General features: G+C 34.4%; 1 non-coding gene across 1 annotated transcript; it reads left to right on the plus strand.

Moving 5' to 3' along the window:
* Positions 1-5740: 5740 nt before the first annotated feature.
* Positions 5741-5847, plus strand: LOC144457218 (U6 spliceosomal RNA). Its single transcript, XR_013486544.1, has one exon. It is a non-coding gene; the product is annotated as a U6 spliceosomal RNA (small nuclear RNA).
* Positions 5848-12695: the final 6848 nt, after the last annotated feature.

Genomic DNA, 12695 nt, shown 5'->3' on the forward strand with positions numbered 1-12695 from the left:
TGTGGCAATCTCAGAAGATCAACCTAAGGCATATTGGCTAAGTAATGTCATGTTACCATAGGGCACAAGAGGGCACCAGAGAGAAAAATAGGTTCCATTGATAACACTGAAAAGATCTATAATAGATGTAAATATGAAAATAAACTTTAGAATATTTAATAAATTAGTATATGGTAATAGTTTAATTTCTAGCAGTTGCCCTTTCTTGCTTCAACACCAACTTTGGGAGGTGGAGGGGGGAATGAATTTACAAATAGAGAGAGGCTAGCTCATTATCATGTCAAAACAGACTGGGTTTAAATGAAAAAACCCTTAAAAATAATACGTTAATGTAAGTGTACAAAGATAATATTATGAAGTGTTAATGAGGCAAAGAAATCTGTATAAAACTATGAAATGGAAAATGTTTTAACCTTTTATGTCCTGCAATCTTTTTGTTGGGGTATTCTGCTTTTTCCTGATGAGATTTTTAGTTATGAAATCAATGCACTTGCTTTATCTCTGAGCAAAATGTCACATGCTTGGAAACAAAAGGAGAATGGCCAATACAAGACAATGGGAGGTATAACATCTGACTATTTATGGTTTTGAAATTTATTGAACCAACAAGGAAAATGGGTTAAATTCACACTCACTTCATCTATAATTCAGATCATTATTTTTAGTACAATGACATCTCATGTAGATAGAAATCATCAAAAAGAACTTATCCTAAAGATATGAAGAAATACTTCTTGTAAGAAAAATATAGACTATTAAAAATTGTGTAAAAAATTACTCCACTAAAAGTAACAGAAATACCAATCAAAACAACTGTGTGGTTTAACCTCATATATGGCAAATTGGTAAGAATAAGAAAAGATGAGAACATCCAATGTCAGGTGTGGTAGAAAGATGAGTTCCCCAATGCATTGTTGGGCAAGGTATAAATTGGTCTAACCATTCTGGAAAGCAATTTATGATTAAGCAAAGACAATGACTAAAATGTCCATACCTTTTCCCCAAAGATTCCAATGTCAGCAACATATCTCGAGCAGATTAATGACAAAAAAGAAAGCCCTGTTTTATATAAAAAATATTTATACCACCAATTTTTGTGATAGCAAACAAACAAACAAACAAACAAACAAACAAACAAACCTGAAAACCCTGGGTATAGGGACAAAATTAGATGCCCATTTGACTAGGGAATGTCTAACCAAATGTAGTACATGAATATAATGGAATAATAAGAAACAATGACTATGATAAATTCATAGAAGTATGGAAAGACTGGTAAAAAAATGAAGTAAGCAGAACCAGGAATACAATATACATCGATGAAAATGAAAAAAAAAACAAAACAAAAAACAAAAACATTGAATCATTGCTACAAAACTGTAATTACAAAATTTGTCTCAAAGAAGACATATGAGTAAAATTCATTTAAAATATCAAGTGACCATAATGAGAAAGTGTCACAATTTACAAAAAGAAAAAGATCATTGAACTTTAACATTGGGCCATTTGAAGGCAGTTGGATGGGCTCCACTTTAATTAAGGATTGAACAAGAAGAAATATACATGCCTTGCAGCAAAAGCAGCATAGATTTAATTTTAAAAGTTTCAGTATATGTCACTGGGATAAACGAAACATGGTGGAGAGCATAAGGTGAGGAGTGGGTGTTAAAGTTTTCTAGATGCTCCTATCTTATATACTGTTGTGCTAATAGCATCAATTCCCAGAAAGTTGCAAAACTTCCTGGAAAGTCCCATAACTACTCAAAAGAAACTGACCTGACCCTTCACACTGTAATGATGCATAGAAATAAAATGTCTAGTCCAGAAATTCTAATATAAAGTCACACAAACTACAGAGATTGCCCATGGGTAGTAATACATGTATGAGAAAGAGAGTAAAAATGGTCAGAGGTCACAGGTCAAAGAAGAAATATTGTAAAAAGTTCAGATAGAAAGAATTCAAGTACTAAAGAATTACAGTCAGGAACTCAAAAGGCTATGTTGTGAATATGATTACATCAAAAAACAAACTGAAAAATGACATTCCAAAAACCAAAAAATAAAGTACAACTCCTGAGTTTAATCTAGAAGGGAAATTTATACATTCAGTGGATTAAAGAACTTTCTAGTGTTCCTGATGAAAAGACCTGTGTGAAGCAGAAACTGTGGAATGCAAGAACAAGAAACAAGGAAAACCCAGAAAGGTAAAACATTTAAATAGTAGGAATTAACTAAACATTGATGGACTGTTACCCTTAAATTAAGAAATATCTTTTCAGAACTTCAGATTTAGATAGGGAGATGTGAAAGACAAACGCAAAGCCTGCAAGTGGTGTGTGTAAGTGCATTTATACATGTGTATGTGGATAAAGTCCTTCATCCTTCCCTCTGTCCTGCCTTCTTTCCTTTCATTCTTCCTCTCTCCTTTTCTCCCTTCTTTTTTTCCATTGTTCCTTCCCTGATTTATTTTCTTGTTAATGTGGAACTCCTTTAAAATTTATTTATTCAGTTATTTATTTTTATAATTCTTTTTTGACATTTTGCATTCCAAATACTTTCTTTCCCTTCACCCATCCCCACCCATTGAGAAGACAAGTAATATCTTGTCAATTATTCATGTGAAGGCATAACAAAACATATTTCCTTATTACATTAGCCATGTTGCAAATAAAAAATAAGAAAAATAAAGAAAAAGGTATACTTTAATCCACTCAGAGTTAGTCAGCTCTCTATCTCTAGAGCTGGATTGTATTTGTCTCCCCCAATTTTAAAAAATAATATTTTTCAATTATATGCAAGGATAATTTTTGACATTCATTTTAAAATTTTGAATTCCAAATTTTCTCCCTCCCTCCCTTTCTCCCCTCCTTAAAAGGGCAAGATTTTTATATGATACACACAAACAATATGTATATTATATATTTTTATATACATAAATATATACTTGTATATATAAATTTCTTTAGGTATATATGCAAATTTGTATATATATATGTATATATACATATGTATGTGTGTATACACACACACACACACACACACACACACACACACATATATATATATATATATATATATATATTCTTACCATTTTTAGGGTGGGGAGAAAAGGAGAGAGGGAGAAAATTTGGTCACATATACAAATATATACACGTGTATATGTATGTTTGTGTATCGTATTCTTGCCATTTTAGGGAGGTGAGAAAGGGAGGGAGGGAGAAAATTTGGAATATATATATACACATATATGTATATGTATATAAATGTAAAACATTTCCATTTTAGTTATGTTGTGAAAGAAGAAACAGAACAAAGGGGAAAAACATGACAAAGATAAAGAAAGTTAAAATAGTATGCTCTGATCTGCATTCAGATTCCATCAGTTCTTTTTCTGGATGTGGACAACATTTCCCATCATGAGTCCTTTGGAATTTTCTTGGATCATTGTGTTGCTGAGAAGAGCTAAGTTATTCATAGTTGATCATTGGACAATCTTGCTATTACTGTGTACATTTTTCTTCTGATTCTGCTACCTTCACTTTCCATCAGTTAATGTAAGTCTTTCCAGTGTCTTCTGAAATTCTCCTGCTTGTTATTTTTTATAGCAAAATAATATTCCAATGTATTCATATACCACAACTTGTTCATCAATTCCCCAATTAATGAGCATTCCTTCAATTTCTAATTCTTTTCCACCACAAAAAGAGGTGCTCTAAATATTTTTGTATATGTTGAGTCCTTTTCATTTTCTTTGATCTCTTTGGAATACAGACTGAGTGGCAGTACTGCTAGATCAAAGGTTATGCACAGTTTTATTGCCCTTTTGGGTATAATTCCAAATTGTTTTCCAGAAAGATTGGACTGGTTCACAACTCCACCAACAGTGAATCTGTATCCCTATTTTCCCACAACTCCTTCAGCATTTTTCATTTTCCTTTACTGTCATATTAGCTAATCTGATAGATGTGGGGTGGCACCTCAGAGTTCTTTTAATTTGAGTTTTTCTAATTTTTTAATTAATTTTTTCATGTGGCAGTTGATAGCTTTGATTTCTACTTCTGAAAACTGCCTGTTCATGTCCTTTGACCATTTATCAACTGTGGATTCACTTTTATTTTTATAAGTTTGGCTCAGTTCCTTATATATTTGAGAAATGAGGCCTTTTTTCAGTAAAATTTATTATAAATTTTCCTCTCCATGTCCTGCTTTCTTTCTAATTTTGACTACATTAGTTTTCTTTATGCAAACCCTTTTTAATTTCATATGCCAAAAGTTATTCATTTATTCCCTTTGATCCACTGATTTCTTGTTTTGTCATGAACCTTTTTCTTATTCATATATCTGACAGAAAAAATTTCTGTACTCCTCTAATTTACTTGTAATACCGACCTTTATGTCCAAATCATGTACCCATTTTGACCTTATCTTCATATACAGTATTAGATTTTATTACTCATTTCTGTCTAGTTTCCAGTTTTCCCAGCAATTTTTATCAGATGATGAGCTCTTACTCCCAAAAGTTGTATCATTGTCTCCTCCTCTTCTTGCCTGCCTTGTGAAAGATGAAGTTGAGGAATTTGAGGATATTCAAATATTGAAGCTAAATACCACCTTTGCATATAGGTCATGAGATTGGAGATTGCTTTCTTAGCATAAGTCCAAGCTTAGGATTCTATCAATACTAGTAAACAACTCAGGTTTCACAGGCATCATTTGCTCATTTAAACTCAGCCCAATTTTGTCATCTTTAGCGTCTACCTTTCAAGCTACAAAGAGGAACTTGATTCATGTTACACATGTCAGCTACTGAAAATGCTACCCATCTAATTACTCTTCCCACTCCACCTCCCCAAGACATAGCCCAGGTAACCAACAAGACTTCCTCACTTGTAGTAAGAAACAAGTGAGGAGGTAGTGAATTCTAGACAACTTGTAGAAAGAGACAGTAATAGCAGATGAAGTACCTACCTTGAAAGATAAACTGAAAAACACAATGACATTTATTTATCACTTGACTGGTCTGCAAATGTAATTGCCACCTTATTTTAAAGAACTAGATAATTATAGATATGAATATATATATAATATATAATATATATATATATATATATATATATATTATATATATATATATATATATATATATATATTTGTTTAAAGCCAATATGACGTCTTTGGTCTTATTCCATTTTAATGAGAAAGATTAATAATTTTATACTTTTTGAAATGAGTATTTGAACCTGGAAATCTTATGATTTTTGTCTATTGCTAAATAAAGAATTCTCTTGCTTATAAAACTGAGATGTAAATTTTACTGCCATTTGGTATATCTATGTGAAATTGGGTGCTTTGTTTTGGCTATTAAAAGGACAAAATACCTATCTCAATTATTCAAGTACTCAGGGTTCACATGGATCTATAATCCCTGTAGGTCTGACCAATATGTGTTGAATAAATGAATATTGTAAAAATTTATACACTATACATATGTATGCATAGCAGATAATATCATTTAGCTAAAATAAAGCTTTCAGTCCCTATAGCAGAATTTCTTGAGAACTACCATCTTATAAACTCCAAACTTCAAGTCATGTTACCTCTGATAGTCTACCACTTGAACTTCATATTATCAATTCAGTTCAGTCATGTTTTTTTCAGTCATTTCTGACTCTTCATGACTCTATTTGGAGTTTTCTTGGCAAAGGTACTGGAGTGGTTTGCCATTTCCTTCTCCAGCTCAGTGCTCACTTTGACAGCACACACACTAAAACTGTAATGACACAGAGAAGATTAGCATGGCCCCTGTGCAAGGATGACATGCAAATTATTGAAGTGCTCTGTATTTTTTGATATAACATCCACATTCTTAGATGAGAAGAGACTTACAGGAAGAAATAGCCAAAGAATACTAGTGGGGGACCTCAACCTTCCCCTCTTAGAACTAGATTAATCTAACCACAAAATAAACAAGAAATAAGTTAACAAGGTAAGTAGAATTTTGGAAAAGTTAGATATGGTAGACCTATACAGAAAACTGAATGGGGATAGAAATGAATATACCTTTTTCTCAGCATTACATGACACCTATGCAAAAATTGTCCATGTACTGGGGCACAAAAACCTCACAATCTTTCTCTAGCTCATTTTACAGATGAGAAACTGAGCCAAACAGATTTGTGACTTTCCCAGGATCACACAGCTTGTATCTGAGGCAAGATTTTAATGCAAGTCTTCCTGCCTCCATGCCTGGCACTATATCCACTGTACCACCTAGCTTCCCCATATTATCAATATCTAGCTTTACATCTTTGGATAAGCCACCTCATTTTATATTGAGTAAGCAGAGGCACAATGAGATTAAAATATTTGCCCAGAGTCACCAAGACTAGTAATAGTCTTTTCAGTATTTGCTAAACTATTCCTCAAGAAGCAGTCTCTGCCTGTGGTTAGGATCTGTTAGAAGATGAATTGCACTGGTATGACCTTATAGAACACAGGGTCCCCTTCACATCATAATAAGGGCTCAGAATATGACTTAAAAGAAAAGATGTGGGGTTATTTAAATCTGAGTTAAAGTACAGAGCAGAGCAAGAAGCACATAAAAATGGATGAGAAATAAAAGTTGCACATATAGTCAAAACTAGCATAAGATTCTGAGGTAGTGGAGTAGGAAGACTGTTGGACTTGTAGTCAAGATGACTTTAATTTCAATCTTAACATTGATGTTTACCATTATTACAAGTCATTTATTTTCTCAGCTTTACTTTTCACTGAAAGTAATCATATCTATAGTATCTATGTCAAGGTCCCCTTTTCTCATTAGTGAGTTCCTCTTGGAACCTCAATTTTTAGGAAAGCTCCAGAACATCCATCCTTCATTCTATGCATTTTGCTACCATGGCCCTTTATTAGTACCTTCCCCTACCTTTCCTCTCTGTTTTTCAGTCTCTTTTATGTATTGTCTTCTGCCATTTGATTGTAAGATCTTTGAGGGCAGGGACTGTCTTTTTATCACATTTGTGTCCCTAGCACTTGGTACAGTGCCTAGTATGTAGTAAGCACTTAATAGGTGCTTGACTTAATAGGGTTGTTAGAAGTATGTGGTAAGAAAATGTATGCAGGAGGGACAGAGCCAATGGGATGGTGGAGTGAAAGCAGTGACTTGCTTGAGCTTTCCCCCAAACCGTTCCAAATACCTGTAAAAAGATGGTTCTAAACAAATTCTAAAGCAGCAAAACCCACAAAGAGACAGAGTGAAACAAATTTCCAGCCCACGAAAAATTGGATGGTTGATCAGAAAGGTATATCTCGCTGGGCTGGGAGTGCAGTGCAGCGTGGCTTGGGCATGCAGGCTGTAGCAAACCTGGAGCAGACCTCAGAGGACTGAATCACAAGCAGCTGTGGCGGTTTCCAGAACTCTAAACCCAAGAACACCAAAGACAACTTAGAAGGTCAGTGGGAAAAGTCTGTTTCTGTGGTGAGAGAGAGAGAAGCTAGGTCCCAGCCCTACTCCCCACGCTTGGCCCTGGGGTGGCAGCTGCTTCCTGAGCTTCTGGCCCACAGACTGAGGGCAAATCAAGTGCCTGATCAGAGGGGGATTGTAGGGCCGTCTTTGCTGGTGCAGGGTTCTCTTGCTTTGCCTGTACTTGGATCTGGGTCACAGCTCTGGGTGGAGATCCTGGGGCAAAGAGGAGCACTAGCATGGTGGAGCTTGTAGTGGCAGAACAGATAAAATCATCTTCACAGCTCCAAGACATAAAAGAGTGCTTGTGGTCACTCATAGAACAGAGCACAGACCAGGAAAGAAGTAAACACTTCGCCCTTTATCATACCACCTTGGAAGAACTGAAAATTTATGGTTCCCTAAGAGTATCTCTGAAAACAGCTGCACAAAACTCCCAAAGCTTGGGACAGTACATTGGGACAGTACATAGCAGACCCCTACCTTAAAAAAGAGTTTATAACTCAAGTAACTGTCTGGGATCATGAGCAAACTTCGCAAAAATGTCAGACCATAGAATCTTCATTTGGTAATAAAGAAGATCAAAACATACAATCAGAAGAAGACAACAAAGTCAAAGCTCCTACATGCAAAGCCTCCAAGAAAAATTTGAATTGGTCCCATGCCTTGGAAGAGCTCCAAAAGGATTTTGAGAATCAATTAAGAGAAGTAGAGGAAAAACTGAGAAGACAAATGAGATTGATGCAAGAAAATCAAGAAAAGGAGTCAACAGCTTGTTAAAGGAGACCCAAAAAATACTGAAGAAAATAATACGTTAAAAAATAGCCTAACCCAAATGGAAAAAGAGGTCCAAAAAGCCAATGAGGAGAAAAATGCTCTAAAAAGCAAAATTGGTCAAATGGAAAAGGAAATCCAAAAGCTTACTGAAGAAAATACTTTCTTAAAAATTAGAGTAGTGCAATTGGAAGCTAGTGACTTTATGAGAAATCAAGACAGTGTAGAACAAATCCAAAAGAATGAAAAATTAGAAAACAATGTGAAATATCTCATTGGAAAAACAACTGACCTGGAAAATAGATCCAGGAGAGAGAATTTAAAAATTATTGGACTATCTGAAAACCATGGTCAAAAAAAGGAGCCTAGACATCATCTTTCAAGAAATTATCAAAGAAAACTACCCTGATATTTTAGAACCAGAGGGCAAAATGGAAATTGAAAAAATCCACCAATCTCCTCCTGAAAAAAATCACCAAAGGAAAACTCCTAGGAATACTGTAGCCAAATTCCGGAGTTCCCAGGCTAAGGAGAAAATATTGCAAGCAGCCAGAAGGAAAAAATTCAAGTATTGTGGAAACACAATCAGGATAACACAGAATTTATCAGTTTCTACATTAAGGGACTGCAGGGCATGGAATATAATATTCCAGAGGGCAAAGTAGATAGGATTAAAACCAAGAATCACCTACCCAGCAAAACTGAGTATAATCTTTTGGGGGGGAAAATGATCATTCAGTGAAATAGGAGACTTTCAAGCATTCTTGATGAAAAAACCAGAGAGGAGTAGAAAATTTGACTTTCAAATACAAGACTCAAGTGGAACATGAAGAGGTAAACAGGAAATCATAAGAGACTTATTAAGGGTGAACTGTCTACATTCTTGCATGGAAAGATGATATCTGTAACTCATGGCACCTTTGTCAGCATTAGGGTTGTTGGAGGGAAAAAACTAAATGTATGTATAAATAGGTAGGTAGATAGATAGATAGATAGATAGATAGATAGATAGATAGATAGATAGATAGATAGAAGGCACAGGGTGAGCTGAGGATGAAGGGGTGATATCTGGAGAATAAAATTAAGTGGTGAGAGAGGATTATACTGGGAGAAGGTGAAAGGGAGAGGTAGAATGGGGTAAAGTATCCCACAAAAAAACCAGAAAAGGCTCTTATAGTTGAGGGGAAACAGGGAAAGTTGAGAGGGAATGAGAGAATATTATTTTCTTAGGATTTGGCTTAAGGAGGGAATAACATACACACTCAATTGGGTATGGAAATTTCTCTTACCATACAGGAAAATGGGGGGAGAAGGGGGCAAGAGAGCAAGGAGATGTTAGAGGGGAGGACAGATTAGGAGAGAGGGTAATCAGAAGGGAGGAAAAGGGTCAAAAGAAAGAAAAAATAAATTGGGAGCAGAATAGGATTAAGGGAAATAGAGTTAGTTTTTCACAACATTACTACTATGGAAGTTTTTTTACATAGCTGCACAAGTATAACCTGTATTGAGTTCCTTGCCTTTTCAATGAGGGTGGGTGATGAGGGAGGGAGGGAGAAAATTTGGAACCCAATGTTTTAAAAGCACATGTTTAAAAACATGGTTTCACGTGCAACTGGGAAATAAGAAATACAGAAAGTGGGGTACATACATCTATCCTACCCTATAGGAAAATAGAAGGGGAAGGGGATAAAAGGGGGGGAGACAGAAGAGAGAGCAGACTAGGGGAAGGGGTATTCAGAATGCATGCCATCTTGGGGTGAAGGTGGGGGCGGGAGCAGGGGCGAGATGGGGTGAAAGTTTGAACTCAAAATCTTGTGGAAGTGAATGTTGAAAACTAAAAATAAATAAATTAAATAGAAAAGAAAATGCATGCAAAATTACTGTGTAAGGGTCAGTTTTTTATTTTTATTTTCACTGTTTTATGCTGTTGGAGAATCAGCAGTCTCAGATTTTCTTCAAACTTTCGTCCATGTATTTATGGCATTGACTAATCACACCATTTCATGGTTAGGATTAGCCTGAAAAATAGGTACTAAGGAAACCAAGAAATTATACATAGTCCTGGGAGCCAGTGGAAGGGCAGAAAAATAATTTAAAAAAAGTAAAACAAACAAAAACAGGCCAGACAAACCCTGAAAGAGTAATTAAACTTTTATATTTTAAAGGAGCAACTAACTAGTAACTTATTCCTTAATAAGTCAAAGGGCAAACCATTTCTATTATGTGGAGTGAAGTGCTCCAAATAATAACTCATATTAAATAATTTTGGACCAGGATTAATAAAGCTGGAAAAAAAAAGTTTTCTTAGGGAGATTTAGAGCAATGACCACAAATGTAGTAGTTTGAAATTGCACACAGCTGGGAAATTTTCAATTTCACTGTTGGCCCTTACTTTAAAATACTGCATTAGGCCTATAAATACATTAATCAAAAAAGGGATGGTGAATGGTGGTTCATCTAGTACTTAAATAATCCTGTAATCTATTTGGAACAGGCCATCAACATTATAAAAATTAGTAAATGCTTTTCCTGTTAAGCCCCTTCTTAGTTCACTTACAGTAATTCTCTGTTCCTGCATGACTGTTCTTTTAAACTTTTACATTTTACATTAACTTCCCTATGTAGTGATTTCTGGTAATGGTAAGAGCCCTTGATTTTGACCAAGGGAAAATAAATGAAAGCTAGATGGTAGAGGATATATAACACTGGACTTGGCGTCTAGAATGCCTGAGTTCAAATGCTTCCTGAGGCAAAGGTCGCAATATTTCAGCCTCAGTTCCTCTCTGTTAATTGAGATGATAATAAAAATAATATGTACATGCAAGACTGTTATAAGGATCAAGTGAGATAATATATAAAATGCTTTGGAAACTTTGAAGTACAATATGTTATTATCTTTTTATCTCAGATCTCATACTTCTTATCTGTGTGAGCTTAGGCAAAAACTCTCTAAGCCTTAATTTTTTTTTCATCTGTAAAGTGAAACTAATAATATTTATAGTACATATGATCAAGGAAAATACTTCATAATTTTATAAACCTCTTCAACTATAAATATAATTTTTTTCTTATTATTATAATATGTCAGAACAGTTATTAGCATAAATTTTAAAATTTCTTTCAGGGTGTACTTAGTAAATGCTATTGGCTTCTCTCCCCTTTTCAGAATGGATGAAAATAAGGAAAAAAAAAACTGTAGTTAAAGAAAACAATTCTTCCTTTTGACTTCAATTACATCTAGGATGTTGAGGTTAAAATGCTACATTCTATAATCTTGGTCATATTTCCATGGCAACAGACCTGAGCCAATACTTCATAAGCAAAATCTTTTGGTAATTGAAAGATGCTTTGACTCTGAGAAGGTGATTCCTTCTGAAATGGTAGTCATTGATTTGGAACCCACAGTGGAATAATTGGACTGAATGATGAAATGAACTTATTAGAAATATCAGACTTCTTAAGGCATGATGGGCTTCATTATATATACACTGATGTGTATTATATGGATCAGAACCAATCATTTTCTGAAAATGTGTATTTTAACCAACTTTTAGAGAAAGAAAAATGGAGAATACATTTACATTCAGGCCAAATCCTTTGCTTTGTCTTTAAAATGTAATCATTAAAAGAAGGTATCACTCAGCAGACCATTTATTCAAAATCTATTAAACCAAATTAACTCATCATTGATTTGTTACTCATGCAGGGTGATGAGTTGGTAGACTACTCTGATGATTCTGATATCAGAGAAGTGGACATTTCTTTACTTCCCAAGATTGTTCATGAAAAATGAGTTCTTTTAATTTGTTATCTCTGCAGAATTTAAGTCTGACTCCATTTTAAGTTGCCATAGAGAAATGGAGTTTTGCCATGTATTCTGGAGATAAGTTAGCATTCTCAAGTGCCTCCTTACATATACATCTTTACCTACAAACTTAATGATGTAGGGCTTTATAGTCATTAACCAATACTTTTACATTTCTGTACTTTATGAATATTTAAAGATGAATTCTCAAAGAAAAAAAGTGGAAACAGAAACAAATGTGACCATGGAATAGATGCGCAAAAATACTGTATTTGCCCATGTCTCACACAGTGAAAAGAAATGCATTAAGAAAATCTGTTACTTAAATGAAACTTTCTTTATCTCTACTTCAAATATCATCAGTTATGTTCATTTGTCTTTACCTTCCATTATGTATGAAAAGTTTTGGCATTTTAAAAGAAAACTGTTTTTAACAAAAAATGTTCAGAGAAAGAAAAAAATACTCTTAAATTTTTTCAAATAATGTTGATCTATGGAAGAAGAGTTTGTGTTTCTCATATATAAGTATCAGATATAACCTAGTTCAGTGAGGATCTTTTAAAAAGGAATCATGTTGCATATAACCTATATCAAATTTATCACAGTTGTAGGAAGGGAAGTTGGAGGGCAGGAGAGAGAAAATTTGGAACTCAA

This window comes from Phascolarctos cinereus, unplaced genomic scaffold, assembly GCF_003287225.1.
Source record: "Phascolarctos cinereus isolate Bilbo 61053 unplaced genomic scaffold, phaCin_HiC Scaffold_4;HRSCAF=312, whole genome shotgun sequence".
In the NCBI taxonomy this organism is placed as follows: Eukaryota; Metazoa; Chordata; class Mammalia; order Diprotodontia; family Phascolarctidae; genus Phascolarctos; species Phascolarctos cinereus.